The 15,599-nt window shown below is 37.5% G+C and overlaps 1 long non-coding RNA gene across 5 annotated transcripts in view; it reads right to left on the bottom strand.

Annotated features, from left to right (window-relative positions):
• The window catches only part of LOC102992260 (uncharacterized), a 45,954-nt gene that overhangs the window by 23,554 nt on the left and 6,801 nt on the right, over window positions 1-15,599 (bottom strand). For 3 of the 5 annotated variants that reach the window (XR_008618658.1, XR_003681906.1, XR_003681905.1), the window contains exons 2-3: window positions 10,336-10,456; window positions 9,788-9,969 (exon numbers count right to left, since the gene is read on the bottom strand). This is a non-coding gene — a long non-coding RNA (uncharacterized lncRNA). Of the gene's footprint in view, window positions 1-9,787; window positions 9,970-10,335; window positions 10,457-12,004; window positions 12,065-12,184; window positions 12,262-15,599 lie in introns of all 5 variants that reach the window. The other 2 variants (XR_003681907.1, XR_003681908.1) reach the window with 2 other exon arrangements.

Below are 15,599 nucleotides of genomic sequence, written 5' to 3'. Positions count from 1 at the left end.
GTGCTTTGTGACCACCTAGAGGGGTGGGATAGGGAGGGTGGGAGGGAGATGCAAGAGGGAGGGGATATGGGGATATATGTATACATATAGCTGATTCACTTTGTTATGCAGCAGAAACTAACACACCCTTGTAAAGCAACTATACTCCAATAAAGATGTTAAAAAAATATATCTATTTGAGCTTGATCCTAGAAACGTTCTCCTTAGGGTCATGACTTTGGACACAGAGACAAAGAAACGTAATCACAGCATAAACTATTTGGTTCTGTATTATATAATCATAAATTTGTTAAATGTCATTTATTGAGGTTTTTTAATTTAAACAAACTTTTTTAGAATAGCTTGATATATAGAAAAGTTACCAAGATAGTACTGAGAGTTCCCATATACCAGTTTCCCCTATTATTAATATCTTACGCTATATGGCATGGTTGTCACAACTAGGGAATGAACACCGGTACTTTAACTAAACTACACATTTAACTTGGATTTCACTAATTTCTCCCTGATGTCCTTTCTGTTCCAGATCCCATTCAGGATACCATACCATACTTAGTGATCATGTTGTCTTATCTTTTTCTGGTGACAGTTTCTAAAGACCTTATTTTTGATGACCTTAACAGTTTCGAGGAGTACTGGTCAGTTACTATGTTTGTTCTAGCCTTCCCCCCATGCTTATCTCCAATCTCCCTTTCCAGTAGTGAGAAACCTGGCCCCTATCAGCCACCACACTTTTACATATTTGTTCATTCTCAATACACATGTATAGTAGTTTCAGAATTGTTAACCTGTACCTGTGAGACACAACTTTATCAGAGTATAATGTTTATGTATACCTTTATCTTTAGTCTTAACAGTTTCCGAGTCAAAGCATTCTTTTCCAAAGTTATTCAAGTCAAGCATCTTTTTACCCATTCCTTCAGTGAGGCTATGCCATATACATTTCTAATACATTGGTTAGATTATTTTATCAATCTGCATTCCATTTTGGAATCCCTCAAACTCCTGGTTGATTTTTTAAAATATGCATACATTAACCTTTTTATGCTATAAAGTTCTATGGATTTTAAAGAATGCATAGCATCATATGTCCACAACAGTTTAGTTCATCACCCTAAAAACTTCCACATGCTTGCCCAAGTCAAACACTGCCCCTTCCTCAACCTCCAAAAACAACTGATCTGCTTTCCATCCCTATAGTTTTGCCCTTTCTAGAAGACCATATGAATGGAATCATTTAGTATGTAGTCTTTTCAATCTGGCTTACTTAACTTAGCAAAATGCATTTAAGATGCATCCATGTTGTAGTATTAATTAATAGTTCATTCCTGCTTTTCGTTGATTAATAACCCATTGTATGGGCTGTACCATCATCTATTGAAGAACTTCTTGGTTGCGTCCAGTTTTTTGATGATTATGAATAAAGCTAGCAGTTGTGAATAAAGCACACGTAGGTTTTTGTGTGAGCATACATTTTCAAATCAATTTGGTAAATACCTAGGAGTGCAATTGCTGGGTCATATGGTAAGTCTGTGTTTTGTTTTTGTTTTTTTAAACATCTTTACTAGAGTGTAATTGCTTTACAACGGTGTGTTAGTTTCTGCTGTATAACAAAGTGAATCAGTTATATGTATACATATATCCCCATATCCCCTCCCTTTTGCACCTCCCTCACACCCTCCCTATCCCACCCCTCTAGGTGGTCACAAAGCACCAAGCTGATCTCCCTGTGCGACGCAGCTGCTTCCCACTAGCTATCGATTTTACTTTTGTTAGTGTACATATGTCAGTGCTACCCTCTCACTTCCTCCCAGATTACCCTTCCCCCTCCCCGTGTCCTCAAGTCCATTCTCTACCTCTGCATCTTTATTCTTGTCCTGCCCTTAGCTTCATCAGAACCATTTTTTTTTTGGATTCCATACATATGTTAGCATACGGTATTTGTTTTTCTCTTTCTGACGGTTAAGTCTGTGTGTAACTTTATAAGAAATTGCTAAACTGTCTCTCAAAGTGGCTACACCATTTTGCATTCCCACCAGCAAGTATGAGATCACCAGCGTTTGGTATTGCCAATTTTTTGGATCTTAACCATTCTAATAAATGTGTAGTAGCTCCTCACTGAGCAGCTCCTCATTATTTGTCATTAGGGAAGTAATTTTCACTTCCCTAACGATAAATAAGGTTGAGTATCTTTTCACATGGTTATTTGGCATCCATAAATCTTCTTTGAAGTGTCTATTCAGATCTTTGTCCATTTTTTTAATCAGTTGGTTGTTTTCGTATTGTTGAGCTTTAAAAATTTGTTATATAGTCAGGATATATGTTCTTTATCAGATATGTGATTTGCAAACATTTTCTCCCAGGTATAACCTGGCTTTTCACTGTCTTAACAGTATCTCTTATAGAGCAAATGTTTTTAATTTTGGTAAAGTCCAATTTATCAATTTTATCTTTCATAGATTGTGAAAGGACCATCTCCAAGAAGGAAGTGAGTTCTTATAACCAAGTATAACACAGAAGCCAGGTAATTCTGAGAATATGATCAAAGTATCTTATTTTTTTGTCAATAAGAAGTAAAAAAGTAATTTCAAACTCTGGCAGGGTGGGGGAGGGCTCTATAAGAAAGTCATTATCCACTTATAAATAAAATTAAAATATTACATAATTTTTAAAATATATGGAGTAGAAGAAAACATAACCCATTTGACTTTGATCCTAAAAACCTATTGCTAAGGCTATGATTTTGGACCCCAAAACAAAGAAATATAATAACAATGTACTATTTGTTTCTGCACTATAATCATAATAAGTTAAACAGTTAAATGTTGTTTATTAACTTTTAGAATAAATTGAAAGCATGGAAGAGTTAATTATGATTACAGAATTATTATGATAACTCTAATAGCAATCATTCATATAGTACTTAGTATGTACCAGGCCTTGTTTTAAATGTTTTACATACAGTAAGTCACTTAATTATGACAATAATCCTGTGAAATAAGTACCATTATTATCCCCATTTTACAGTTGAGGAAAGTAAGGCACAGAGAGATTAAATAACTTGACAACTTCACAAAGTTAGGATGTGGTACAGCTTAGATTTGAATCCAGGCAACCTGGCTCCAATGTCTAGATTCTTAACCACAATGTTATATTGCCTTCCTTAAATAGAATATATATATTATCAACTTTGATAATTTTAAAGTAAATAGATATTTGACAGAAGTTAAAAGACAGGACTTCCCTGGTGGCGCAGTGGTTAAGAATCCACCTGCCAATGCAGGGGACAAGGGTTCAAGCCCTGGTCCAGGAAGATCCCACATGCCGCAGAGCAATTAAGCCCGTTTGCCACAACTACTGAGCCTGTGCTCTAGAGCCCGGGAGCCACAACTACTGAGCCCACATGCCGCAACTACTGAAGCCCGCGCACCTAGAGCCTGTGCTCCGCAACAGGAGAAGCCACCACAATGAAGCCCACGCACAACAACGAAGAATATCCCCCACTTGCTGCAACTAGAGAAAGCCCATGTGAAGCAACAAAAACCCAATGCAGCCATAAATAAATAAATAAATAAACTTTTAAAAAGAAATAAAAATAAGAAAAAAAGGTAAAAGAGTTGAAGTAACGGATATGAGTGATAATATCCTCACTTTATACAAAGGGAAATAAGAGATACTGCTCAAAATTAATGGAACATGAAATAGGGGCTTAGTTATACTGGAGTTGCAAAAATAGAGGAAATAACATCAACAATATATAATCATATAAAATCTGAAGGAGAGTAGAGTAGCACAAAAGTAGTGTAGGGCTTCCCTGGTGGTGCAGTGGTTGAGAATCCGCCTGCCGATGCAGGGGACACGGGTTCGTGCCCCGGTCCGGGAGGATCCCACGTGCCACGGAGCGGCTGAGCCCGTGAGCCATGGCCGCTGAGCCTGTGCGTCCGGAGCCTGCGCTCCGCAATGGGAGAGGCCACAACAGTGAGAGGCCCGCTAAAAAATAGTGTAAATGAACTAAATCCTCATCTTTTTTTTTTTTTTTTTTTTTTTTTTGCGGCCATGCCGCACAGCTTGTGGAATCTAGTTCCCAGACCAGGGATCAAACCCAGGCCCCCTGCAGTGGAAGCAGGGGAATCCTAACCACCGGACCACCAGGGAATTCCCTAAAGCCTCATCTTTAATGGCAGGTCATCAATGGTATTGCCTTAGATGATAAATCAAGAAATAGTGGTATATTATTTTAAATTACAGAGGCACCTATTAGAAGACAAAAAGAAATCATTAAAATTGGCTTGCAGTATTTCAGACAGGCTAGTATAGTACAGCAGTTAAAAATAAAAGCTCTGGATCAAAACTTCCTGGGATCAAACCCCATTCATCCACTTAGTATTAATAGTGCTATTAAAGAAAGTTACTTGGTCTTCTTTTCCTCAAGTTCCTTATCTAAAAATGGCTATATGCTGAAAATAGCTAATTCACATGATGTTATGAAGATCAAGAGAGTTAATACATGCAGAGCATTAGAACTAACTGGCCCATAGTAGGTAAACTCTAAATAAATGTTAGCTATCAGCTATGAATTAGAGGGCACACACACACACACACACACACACACACACACACAAAATAAGTTTACATTTAGTTCCTGACTTACTTAGCCAAGGATCCAAATCTTATCAGCAGTCAGATTGCCACTAAGAGCAGGGACAGATGTAGTATATCTCAGCATAGCTTCCACTGGCCTCTAAAGTCATGCACTACCAGTGAAAGGACAAGGTAGGGTCTTGCAATATTTGGCAAGATCAATTCTTATGGTTCCACTTCTCTTTTATGCTTAGGGCTTACATTACCATTTTGGTAAAAACAAGCTCTAAGAATTTATGCCCTTTAACGGGAAAAAATTATAAACATCTGGGCTCCTGCTGGTTCTTGAGCCAAACTCAGTGCTAATAAGGCCACAACTTTTTATCTAATGGGAGAAAGCAGAATCAATGTCCAGATGTTCCTGAACAGCCTTGCTTCCTCCAGGTTTCTAGTGTTTGTAAAGACTGTTTCTCCACAAATATACACTGAGGAGTAGAACTGGGGTTCTGATCACTGCAGAAGACATTAAAAATCATGGTCCCTGGCACAGATTTCATTACGTCATTAGGAAAAAAAGGACACATATAAAAATACGTTGAACTTCACAATACAGACAAGATAAGGGGGGAGTGGAATAAAGACACAGACTTTCACAAAATGAATTAAGTGGTGTTTGAAAAAGAAATAGATCATTCAGTGGTGATAAGATAAAGATGCTTGGAAAAAACTAGATTTAAGTTGGGTAGAAAGAAGAAAGCATTCTAAGGAAAAAGAAAAGGATGAGCAAAAATAGGAAGGCAGCAATGCAAAAGGAGAACTTAGGCAACATAAGTATCCAATGTGACTGACATAAGAGATTTGTACAAGACTACACTGTGAAAGGCCATGGAGAACCTGCAGCCTTTCAAGGTATGTATTAAGCAGAGATATGGGGTAAGGTGCTTCAAAAAGTTTAATCTTTTCTTTCTACATTCTCTCAATGACTCAGTCTCATAGTTTTAGACACTATCTCAATACTGATGACTCCCAGATCTCCTTCCTGAACTTCAGTCTAATATACCCACATGAACCTAGACAATCTTGCTCTGCTTGGATGTCAAGCAGGGATCACAAACTTTGCATGTCCAAAGCTTAACTCCTAACAAACCCACTACCAAACCTGCTCCTCTCAGAGGCACCTCTATCTCAGTTGGCAACCCCATTCTTTAGCTGTTCAGGCCAAAGACCTTCAGATAATCCATGACTCTTCACTTCCCCTCATGCTTCACATCCAACCCATCAGAAAATTCTGTTGGCTCAACTTCAACTACATCCCAAACCAGAATACCTCTCACTACTCCCACTGCTATCACTGAGGTCTGAGCCACTGTTATCTCTGACCAAGATTTGACTCAAAGCTCATAACTGATCTTCCTTCTTCCTCTCTCTTCTCAATTATAGTTACCAGAATGATTCCATTAACAAGAAGGATCATGTCACTTGTAAGTTCAAAATCCTCCCAAGGCTAAACATTTTATTCAGAGAAAAAACTCACGCTCCTAATCGTGTCCTACAAGGCCCTACTCAATCTGTATTTTCCCACACTATACCTCTCCTCCTAATATACACCCTCGCTTCCTACTACCCATCTTTCAGCTCACTCTATTGCTCTCCAATATTCAAACACGCCAGGCACGCTTGCACTCAAGGTCCTTTGCACTTGCTGCTCCCTTTGCCTGGAACCTTATTTCCCCAGATATTTGCTGCCTTCCCCACTCACTTCCTTTAGTCTTTACTCAAGTGCCACCTTTGCAAAAGGGCCTTCCTGGCCACCTTATCCAAAATATCAATATTTCACCCTCGATACTCCCTATCTCCCCCCCTTCATTTATTTTTTTCTCCTTTTCAATTGTCACCATCTAAGACATTATGTACTTTGCTACTTTGTCATTGTTCTACCTCACTAGAATATAAGCTACCAGAGTCATAAGTTTTTGTTTGATTGTTGATTACTATATGATTACTATACCCTTAGCAGCTAAAAGTCCTTGGCACAAAATAAGCACTCAATAAATATTTGTTAAATGAATGAAAGAACATGGCAATGCTGTACAAAATACATTAGAAGAAGAAAGAAATTGTAATTAGAATACCATAGTCTCAAAAACATATATTGAGTACCAACTATGATGTAAGGCTTCTGGGGAGTACAAAGATGAAAAAGACAATGGTGAGACATAATTAACTATAATCCAAAATAGATATTCACAACTTTCACATGAGAGTTACAAAAAAAAAGTGCTATAAGGGACTCAAGAGAAAAACTCTATTGGCAGGGGACTACTGCAGTAACCTAGGCATCAACTGATCAGGCCCTATATTGGATACAGTGCAATAAGAATGCAAAGGGTCATATGTGACAATGATCATAATAACAGACAGAAATAGTTGGTAGGATCTAGTGACTAGCTGAATTGGGAGAGAAAGAGCAAACCACTGCTAAACGTCAAGCTTAGGTAATGACAAAAATAGTAGTGCTATTTAAAAAAAAGAGAGAAAAGAGGAGGAGGTTTAAAGTGGATGAAAAAATGTTAAGTCCAACATTAGACATGTTTGTTTGAGGTAACACCAGATCACATAAAAGAAAATTTCAGGACAGTTCTAGATTCAGAACTATGACTCAAGGTTAAGAATATATTTGACCCCTGGACAACACGGGGTTAGAGATGCCAATCCTACACCCAGTCAAAAACTCATGTATAACTTTATAGTCAGCCCTCTGTATCCGTGGTTTCAACCAGCCACAAACTGTGTGGTACTATTTTAAAATCCACATATGAGTGGACCCACACAGTTTGAACACATATTGTTCAAGTGTCAACTATATAGACTTAGGAGTTATTTTCTCACAGAGAGATAACTGAACTGACAAAGGTGAGATTTCTAAGTAAAAAACTAAAGGCAAAAACCATGAGAAACAGATAACCTACGGGGCAGGGGAAGGAAGAGGTGCAACTGAACATAACAAAGAAAAAGAAGTTAGAGAGGAAGAAATAAAACAATTACACCTCAAAAGACATATATATAGCTATTAAAAATTTCTCCAGGCTTTAAAAAAATAATCAAGCTACCATCCACTTTTATATTTAGTAATTTTGAAAATATGTTCATTTAGGTACTCAAAATATCAGATGAAATCAAAGCAATAATTCAGCTCAATCTGGACTTAGAATTGTCAGACTGGTGAAATTAGGCATTTTCCTGGTAATCTCTGAAACAAAAAAACAGCTTGTGTACTTCTGCACATTGAATGGATTGGAGTGCAGATGTAAGATAAAGAAAATGATACAAGACTCTGTCACCCAGGAAACCACCTAATGGTAAATTGCTCAGCCTACTTTTTAAATGTAACTCAACCCTGGTCAGCATCTGGCCCAGTTCCACATATATAAGGAGTATTCAATGTGTATTCATTTATAATGATAGCAAACAGAACAAGTAAGAAGACACAAAAATAGGTAAATTTAAAATAATTAGTTCAGGGCAGAGATGGGAAATGAGGAGTTTTTTTTGTTTTTGTTTTTGTTTTTGTGGTACGTGGGCCTCTCACTGTTGTGGCCTCTCACATTGCGGAGCACAGGCTCCGGACACACAGGCTCAGTGTCCATGGCTCATGGGCCCAGCTGCTCCGTGGCATGTGGGATCTTCCCGGACCGGGGCACGAACCCGTGTCCCCTGCATCGGCAGGCGGATTCTCAACCACTGCGCCACCAGGGAAGCCGAGGAGTTATTTTTTAATGGGTATAGAATTTTAGTTTGAAAAAATGAAGAAGTTCTGGAGATGGATGGTGGTTAACAGTCGCACAATAATGTGGATATATTTAACGCCACTGAACTGTATGCTTAAAATGGTAAATTTTATGTTATGTATATTTTACTATAATAAAAAAAACTAGTTCAGCTCATATTTTGTGCTATAAGCTAAATGTTAATTCTTCAGGAGCAATGTTTATATCAATATTCTTTTTAATCCCAGATCTCTAAATTAATGACTGTAATTCAGAAACAAGGAAGAAAAGCTTTAATCTAAGATAAAACCGACAAAGGAAAATAGAGAACAAGATAAAAACAAGGTTTTTTTAATTTAAAATAATTTTTATCAGATTGGATCTAGATCAAGATGGCAGACAGAAAAGGAAGATCCCGAGCTCACCTCCTCCCATGGACACACATACAGAACTACACATAGAACAACTATCTCTGAAAATGTCTAAAGACTAGCAGAACAGATTTTCTACATCTAAGGATATAAAGAAAAGGCCACATCAAGATGGGTAGCAGGGGCAGAGAACCCACACCCCAGTGCAGTGACCCACAACTAGGAGGGATATCACAACCGCAGACATTCCCCCTGAGGAATAAGGGGTCTGAGCCCCATGCCAGGCTCCCCAGCCTGGGGGACCAGAACTGGGAAGACAAGCCCCCATAACATGGATGGACCTACAGAGTATTATGCTAAGTGAAATAAGTCAGAGAAACACAAATACCACATGATTTCACTTATATATGGAATCTAAAAAAACAAAACAGAAACAGAGTCACAGATACAGAAAACAAACTGGAGGACACCAGAGGGGAAGTAGGTGGGGGTTAGGTAAAATAGGTGAAGGGGATTAAGAGGTACAGACCTCCAGTTATAAAATAAATGAGTAACCAAGACGTAATGTTCAGCACAAGGGATATAGTCAATAATATTGTAATACATTTGTATGGTGACATTTGGTTAATAAACTTATAGTGGTGATCAATTCATAATGTATATAAATGTCAAATCACTATGTTTACACTAAAAACTAAGATAATATTGTATTCAACTATACTTCAACCAAAAAATAATAAGTAAATAAAGATTTTAAAAGAACCAACCCAAATTACAAAAGTAGGAAAATATAAAATAAAAAACAGTCAGTGTTAAAATTAGGGAATAAAGTCAAACACATAACTGCAAACTTGGAGGAAATCGTTAAATTCCTGACAAAGGAACTGTGTGGTAAAAGACAGAAGGATCCTTTCATATCTCAATCTTGAGGAGCAAGAGCTGAAGGCAAAGTCAAAGTAGAACAGTAGAAAAAATAGATGATTTTAATAGTTTGGCAAAACCGAAGCTAAGACAACTATGTGTAGGTAGCTATGTGCGAGTTCAGAACACATAGGGAAACAGACATACATGGTATGGAGAGTAGATTTTTTTAATTGATATTTTTTAGTTGATATTTTCACCATTGTGTTTACTGTGTTCATTCAGAATGAGAGCTGGCAAGCAACTTCCATGACAGGAAGATCACCAACTGAATGAGATACTTCACTCCTCCAGTGTAGCAGAATTTTCAATGCATCTTCATGGTAGTCCTGAAATATAATCAGACCAGAGTCAAGTAAGATGCTAAAGCTTCTCTTCAGATGCAGCAATTTCTACCAAAAGAGTAAGTACAAATTCCCCTACTGAAGCTGTGAGTTCCAAACCCACCACCTTAGGATTCTGAGTGATTAAAACGATAAGAAAAACTAGCCTCATATACCCCCTTTTCATGGGCAGAACTGTTTCCCCCAAATTTCATATACTGAAATTCTAACCCCCAGTACCTCAGAATATGACTATATATATTTGAAGACAGGAGACATTATATAGGTGATTATGGTTAAATGAGGTCATTAAGGTGGCCCCAATCCAGTATGACTTATGTCCCTATAAGAAGAGGCAATCAGGACACAGACACAGAGAGGAAAGACCATGTGAAGAAGGAGTGAAAAGAAGGACATCTACAATCCAAGGAGAGATGCTTCAGAAGGAATCAAGTCTGCAGACACCTTTATCTCAGACTTCTAGCTTCCAGAACTGTGAGAAAATAAATTTATATTGTTTAGGCTTTAAAAATAATTTAAAATTGAAATAATTTTTATCAATTATCAATTATTCTTCTTTAGTTTATATTTTACTTATTTACTTATTCATATTAAATCTACAATAAATTCAGCAACAACTAAAGTATCAATAAGCCAACCATAAAGGCTAAATTAAAAAGAAATGTTTCAAACAGGCAAAATGTAAAATGTACTCACTACTACTAGTCCCTTGGAAAATCAGCAACAGACATAGGAATGAAAGGTTTTCATCATGCAGTAGCTCAAGCAGTAACCAAATAAATGCTCTGGTAACTGGTCAGCTCTCTGTGGACTTAATTTTTAACTCTGCTAGGATTCTTTTCTCTCCAGATCATATTAGCACAACTCTCCTCCATTTGTAACCCAAAACCCTGTTATCCCTACTGGAAATGCCACAGTGCTTTCCAACCATCCAAATCCTATGCACCCTTCAAGAAGAGCTCTCATCTCCTTTGTGAAATCCTCTTCTACTGGTCCAAAATATACTGATCTTTTCACTGCTAAATACTCATATGCTTTGTAGTCTAAATTAGTGCTTCTTGGAAATTCCCTGGTTGTCCAGTGGTTAGGACTCAGCACTCTCACTGTCATGGCCTGGGTTCAATCCCTGGTTGAGAAACTGAGATCCCGCAAGCCACGAGGTACGGCTTAAATAAATAAACAAACAAACAAGTGCTTCCTGGAATGTGGTGAGATGTCTTTTTTTTAAATTTTCTAATCCTCTGTGGACAGAGCCCTTTATAAAATGAAATTTAAATGAATTACCAGAATTTTTTTAAACATGTAAAATAGAAACCAAATTTTATTATAAATTTGACAGACATATAATTTCTCTGTCAAATTTCTATAAAAGTTTCTAAAGCTTATTCTCAATTTCTGTACTTATATTCCAGCATAGTGGTAACAGTTCATGCTCCAGTATCAGTCTGCAGACTGCACTTTGGTTTTTTTGTTTGTTTTTAAATTTTTATTTTATATTGGAGCATAGTTGATTAACAGTGTTGTGTTAGTTTCAGGTGTACGGCAAAGTGATTCCATTATTCTGCTCAATATTCTGCTCAATTTAGGTAATAACCTAAATGGGAAAAGAACAGACTGCACTTTGAATAGCACTGGTCTAAACGACTTAAAGCTTCAATCAATGAATATTTATTTAGAAAAAAAAGTGAAACTTGAATTCAGCATTTGTATCTAAGCAGGACTCAGATACGAAAGGGACAGTAACTCCAGAAAGTAAAGACTACATGTACAAAGGCACAAAGGTGAGAAATGACATGGCATGTTGATGACACAATGAACTGAATAGTTCTCACTTGAGGGGCATGTACTGTTAGAGAGGGAAAGGGTTTACAGAGGGAAAGATGAGCAAGGAAAAAGCACCAAACATTTCTAAAGAAGTACCATGATAGAATCAGTTGTCTGAAAAAGTAAGCCGGTAGTAGAATCAAAGTTGGGACAGAGTGAGTGTGGACTCTACACTTACAGGGATTATATATTATACCTTTTTACATGTCCTCCAGAGCCTGGAGAAGTGCTCGGCACATGGTAGACAGTAAAGCATCTTCATTTAGCAGCAGGTATTAAAAAATAATTGAAATTCGGTTAGAGGTACTAATTGAAGATATTCTATATTTATTTCAACTAACTCCTAAAACTTAAATAAAAAACAATGTACAGATACTTAGGCCTGTATAACAGTGAAGAAAACTCAGCTTGGAAAGAGCTGATCATTGGCCAACAAGAGATTTCAACAAATTTCTGAAAGACAAAAATAGAAGTGTATTGACAACTTAAACAGAATAGACTACACTAGGAGGAAGCTGCAATTGAGATGAAAGCTGATCTGCCCACTGGAACCCTAGAGGGATTCTAGGCTCAGGGATACCTGAGGAACTGTCTTAAAGAGGCATTAAGAAAGGAAGTAGCTAAGGACAGAGATGAACTGAAGATCTGAATATAGAAAAACTGTACCAAGTCAAATATTCCATGTCTACCTTCCTCTTCCACCTCTGCTCACAAAGCACACAAGGAGCCTGATATTTACCCCCAGCCAAAAACAACAAGAGGGTAACTCTCCTTTGTGGCAAAAATGGCCAAATGTCGACCAAAATTCATACATTTCCTCCTATAACACAGAGTTGTCCCTAAGAAATAACTACTTAGCTAAAAATATCATTTCTCAGACCCCTCTTGTATCTAGGCACGACCATACGACTAGTTTAAGCCAACGGAATGTAAATAAAAGTAATGTGTTATTTCCCTGCCAAGGCAATTAAGAAGTGCCTTCTCTGTTCTCTCTTCCCCTTCCCCTAGGAGGAGACAGAGAATCACAAGGAATTTTAAGGATGGCAGAATCACAAGACAGAAGAAATTCAGTGCATTAAATCACACGAAGTAAAGTTGCCTGCTGAGAGGAAGACCTTCATTGGACTAACAAAGAAGTAAAAAAATAAATGCTATTTTGTTTAGCCATTGAAATTTTCAGGTTTACTGGTTTCAGCAAATAGCATCCTTATTAATTATAGCCCCTTTTTAAAAAGGAAATAAGAAAGGGGGGGGGGGAACATCACCAGAAAAATTAACTTTAAGCTATGGTTTTAGTGACCCAGAGCCAGGCCTTCCTCTGCAGCATTTGGAAGACCAGCAGCCTGATAGTTGGCTATCCACCCACGCTAAAGGAAAGCCTCACAGCTGGAATGTTCTATCACACATACATATGAAGATGAAGAGCTACGTCATTGGAACAAAAGGGACATGAATGATTATCACCAAGAGATCAGATGTGGTAGATTGAATTATGCTTGTAGTACCTTATCCTATGCAGCTAACAGCAACTAGCTCATGCTTTCAACATCTTGAAAGTTCCTTGCCCAATACTGCAACTTAATTAAACTGTCTTCCATGTTACCACAGACAAGTTTTATCAAACATTTTGCTACTACATAACACAGTCATTTTTCCAGCCTCCTATAATAGTTTCCTTGCTAACCATCACCCAGTTCCAAAGCCAATGGGCATGCATTTTAAGTTTTCATTATAGCAGCACCCCACTCCTAGGTACCCATTTTTAAATTGATCAACCTTTTCCTGCAAAACAAGCAAACACAAAAATCTCAGTAACATACAAAAAATAAGCATATATTTCTCACTTAGAAATAAATTCTTTAGGTCAATTGGGGCATCTCTGTTTCAGGCTGTAGGTCAAGTTGACATCTTTTCCATGTTTCTCCATCTGGGACTCTACAGTGGCCAGTAGACGTCTGGGACCTGTTTTATTATGCAAAGATTGGAAACTCCCAGAGTGGCAAGTAGAAACATTTAATACCTCTTAAGGCCTAGGCTCAGAACTGGTATACTGTCACTTCTGCCCAAGTTCTTCTGGCCAAAGCAAGTCGCAAGACCAAGGAGTAAATATCTGCTGAAAGTTACCTAATCTGTCATAATCCACCCTCTTGTACACAGAAGACTGTGGCTGCTATGCAGTTAAAGCTGATTAATATAAGAACCAAGACATATAAAAAGATTAAATTTTGCCATCTGGTACAACATGGATGGAACCTGAGGGTATTATGCCAAGTGAACAGGTCAGTCAGAGAAAGACAAATACTGTATGATTCCACTCACATGTGGAATATTTTAAAAATAACAAACAAAACAAAACAAAAAGCACACACACATAGATACAGAGAACAGACTGGTGGTTACCAGAGGTAAGGGTGAGTGGGGAGACAAAATGGATAAAGAGGATCAAGTGTATGGTGATGGATGGAAACTAGACTTTCGGTGGTAAGCACTTTGTTGTGCATAAAGTCGACAAATTATAATGTTGCACACATGAGATTTATGTAATGTTATAAACCATTGTTACATCAATAAACACACACCAAGAGAAAAACGTAAAATTACAATTAACTATCAAATATTGGTAGGAATTTGGGGGAGGGAAGGGGAAGTAACTGAATTAAATCTTCATCTTTTATAAAAGGAAGGAAATAGTGTTTAATCAATCAAGGAGTGTAGGTAAAAGCACATAATTTAAAGTTACCTAAAGAACAAACAACAAAATGGTTCAAATGTTTGTTTCTGGGGGTAGGCCTAACAATGGGAGGCAAGGAATGAAAAACTGTTGCTTTTCATCAAAAGTACTTTTGTACTACATTTTTTTGTTGCCATGTTCATGTAATACTCTAAGAAAAAAAAGTAATGAATTTCTACTAGATACTTCTTGCTTAAAAGCTAGATTTTAGAGAGAATATTCCTGTATATAAATTGAATACCATGGGGAAAAAAACCCTGTATCCTTCAAGTGAAGGGAAATTTTGTTATATTTTCCTTGTGGTGCAAAAGCATGAGTTCCCCCTTAATATTCAATATAAGTGAAGAAGTAGTTCACATTCTTAGAGAATGCAGTCAGGAGCTTATAAATTTTAATATTTAGAAATTTACTTAACATCACTTTGGCTTTAAAAAATTCTTAATATGGAAAAACTTCTAAAACTTGAGTGATCTGCTGCTACTCACAATATAAGGAATTGATATGAATACTACCCATTGAAAAGTATACAGGTACAACAAAATGAAGGTAGAAAGCAAACACTAATATATTATTTAAACAATAATTACAGACTGCAGATAGAAAATACAGGTCATTCGGGTCAACAATTCTTTCCAACCACAGCAGACATCACAAATCAAACATGGCACTCTTCCCAGCAGAACAAGGGAACAATCTCAATTTCCAAAATCCTTCTCAACACAGTACTACTCAGCCTCCAAAACTGTTTAGAGTTGGCATATCAAGTGAAACTTTCTTGCCCTAGAGCAAAGCAACACGCCAATTAATGTTTGCTGTATGAAAATATTCACTTCATTTCACCTTTTCGGCACTTAAAAGGCTTGAGAGATTTTTCCAAAGGATTAAATATTAAATTCTGCAATGAGAACATTGTGGTAATTGACCATGAAGAATATACCTCTTTGGGGCTTCCCTGGTGGCGCAGTGGTTGCGCGTCCGCCTGCCGATGCAGGGGAACCGGGTTCGCGCCCCGGTCTGGGAGGATCCCACATGCCGCGGAGCGGCTGGGCCCGTGAGCCAT

This window comes from Physeter macrocephalus, chromosome 11 (genome assembly GCF_002837175.3).
Source record: "Physeter macrocephalus isolate SW-GA chromosome 11, ASM283717v5, whole genome shotgun sequence".
In the NCBI taxonomy this organism is placed as follows: Eukaryota; Metazoa; Chordata; class Mammalia; order Artiodactyla; family Physeteridae; genus Physeter; species Physeter macrocephalus.
The sequence above is the reverse complement of the archived record's forward strand: the minus strand, read 5'-3'. Positions and strand labels throughout refer to the sequence as shown.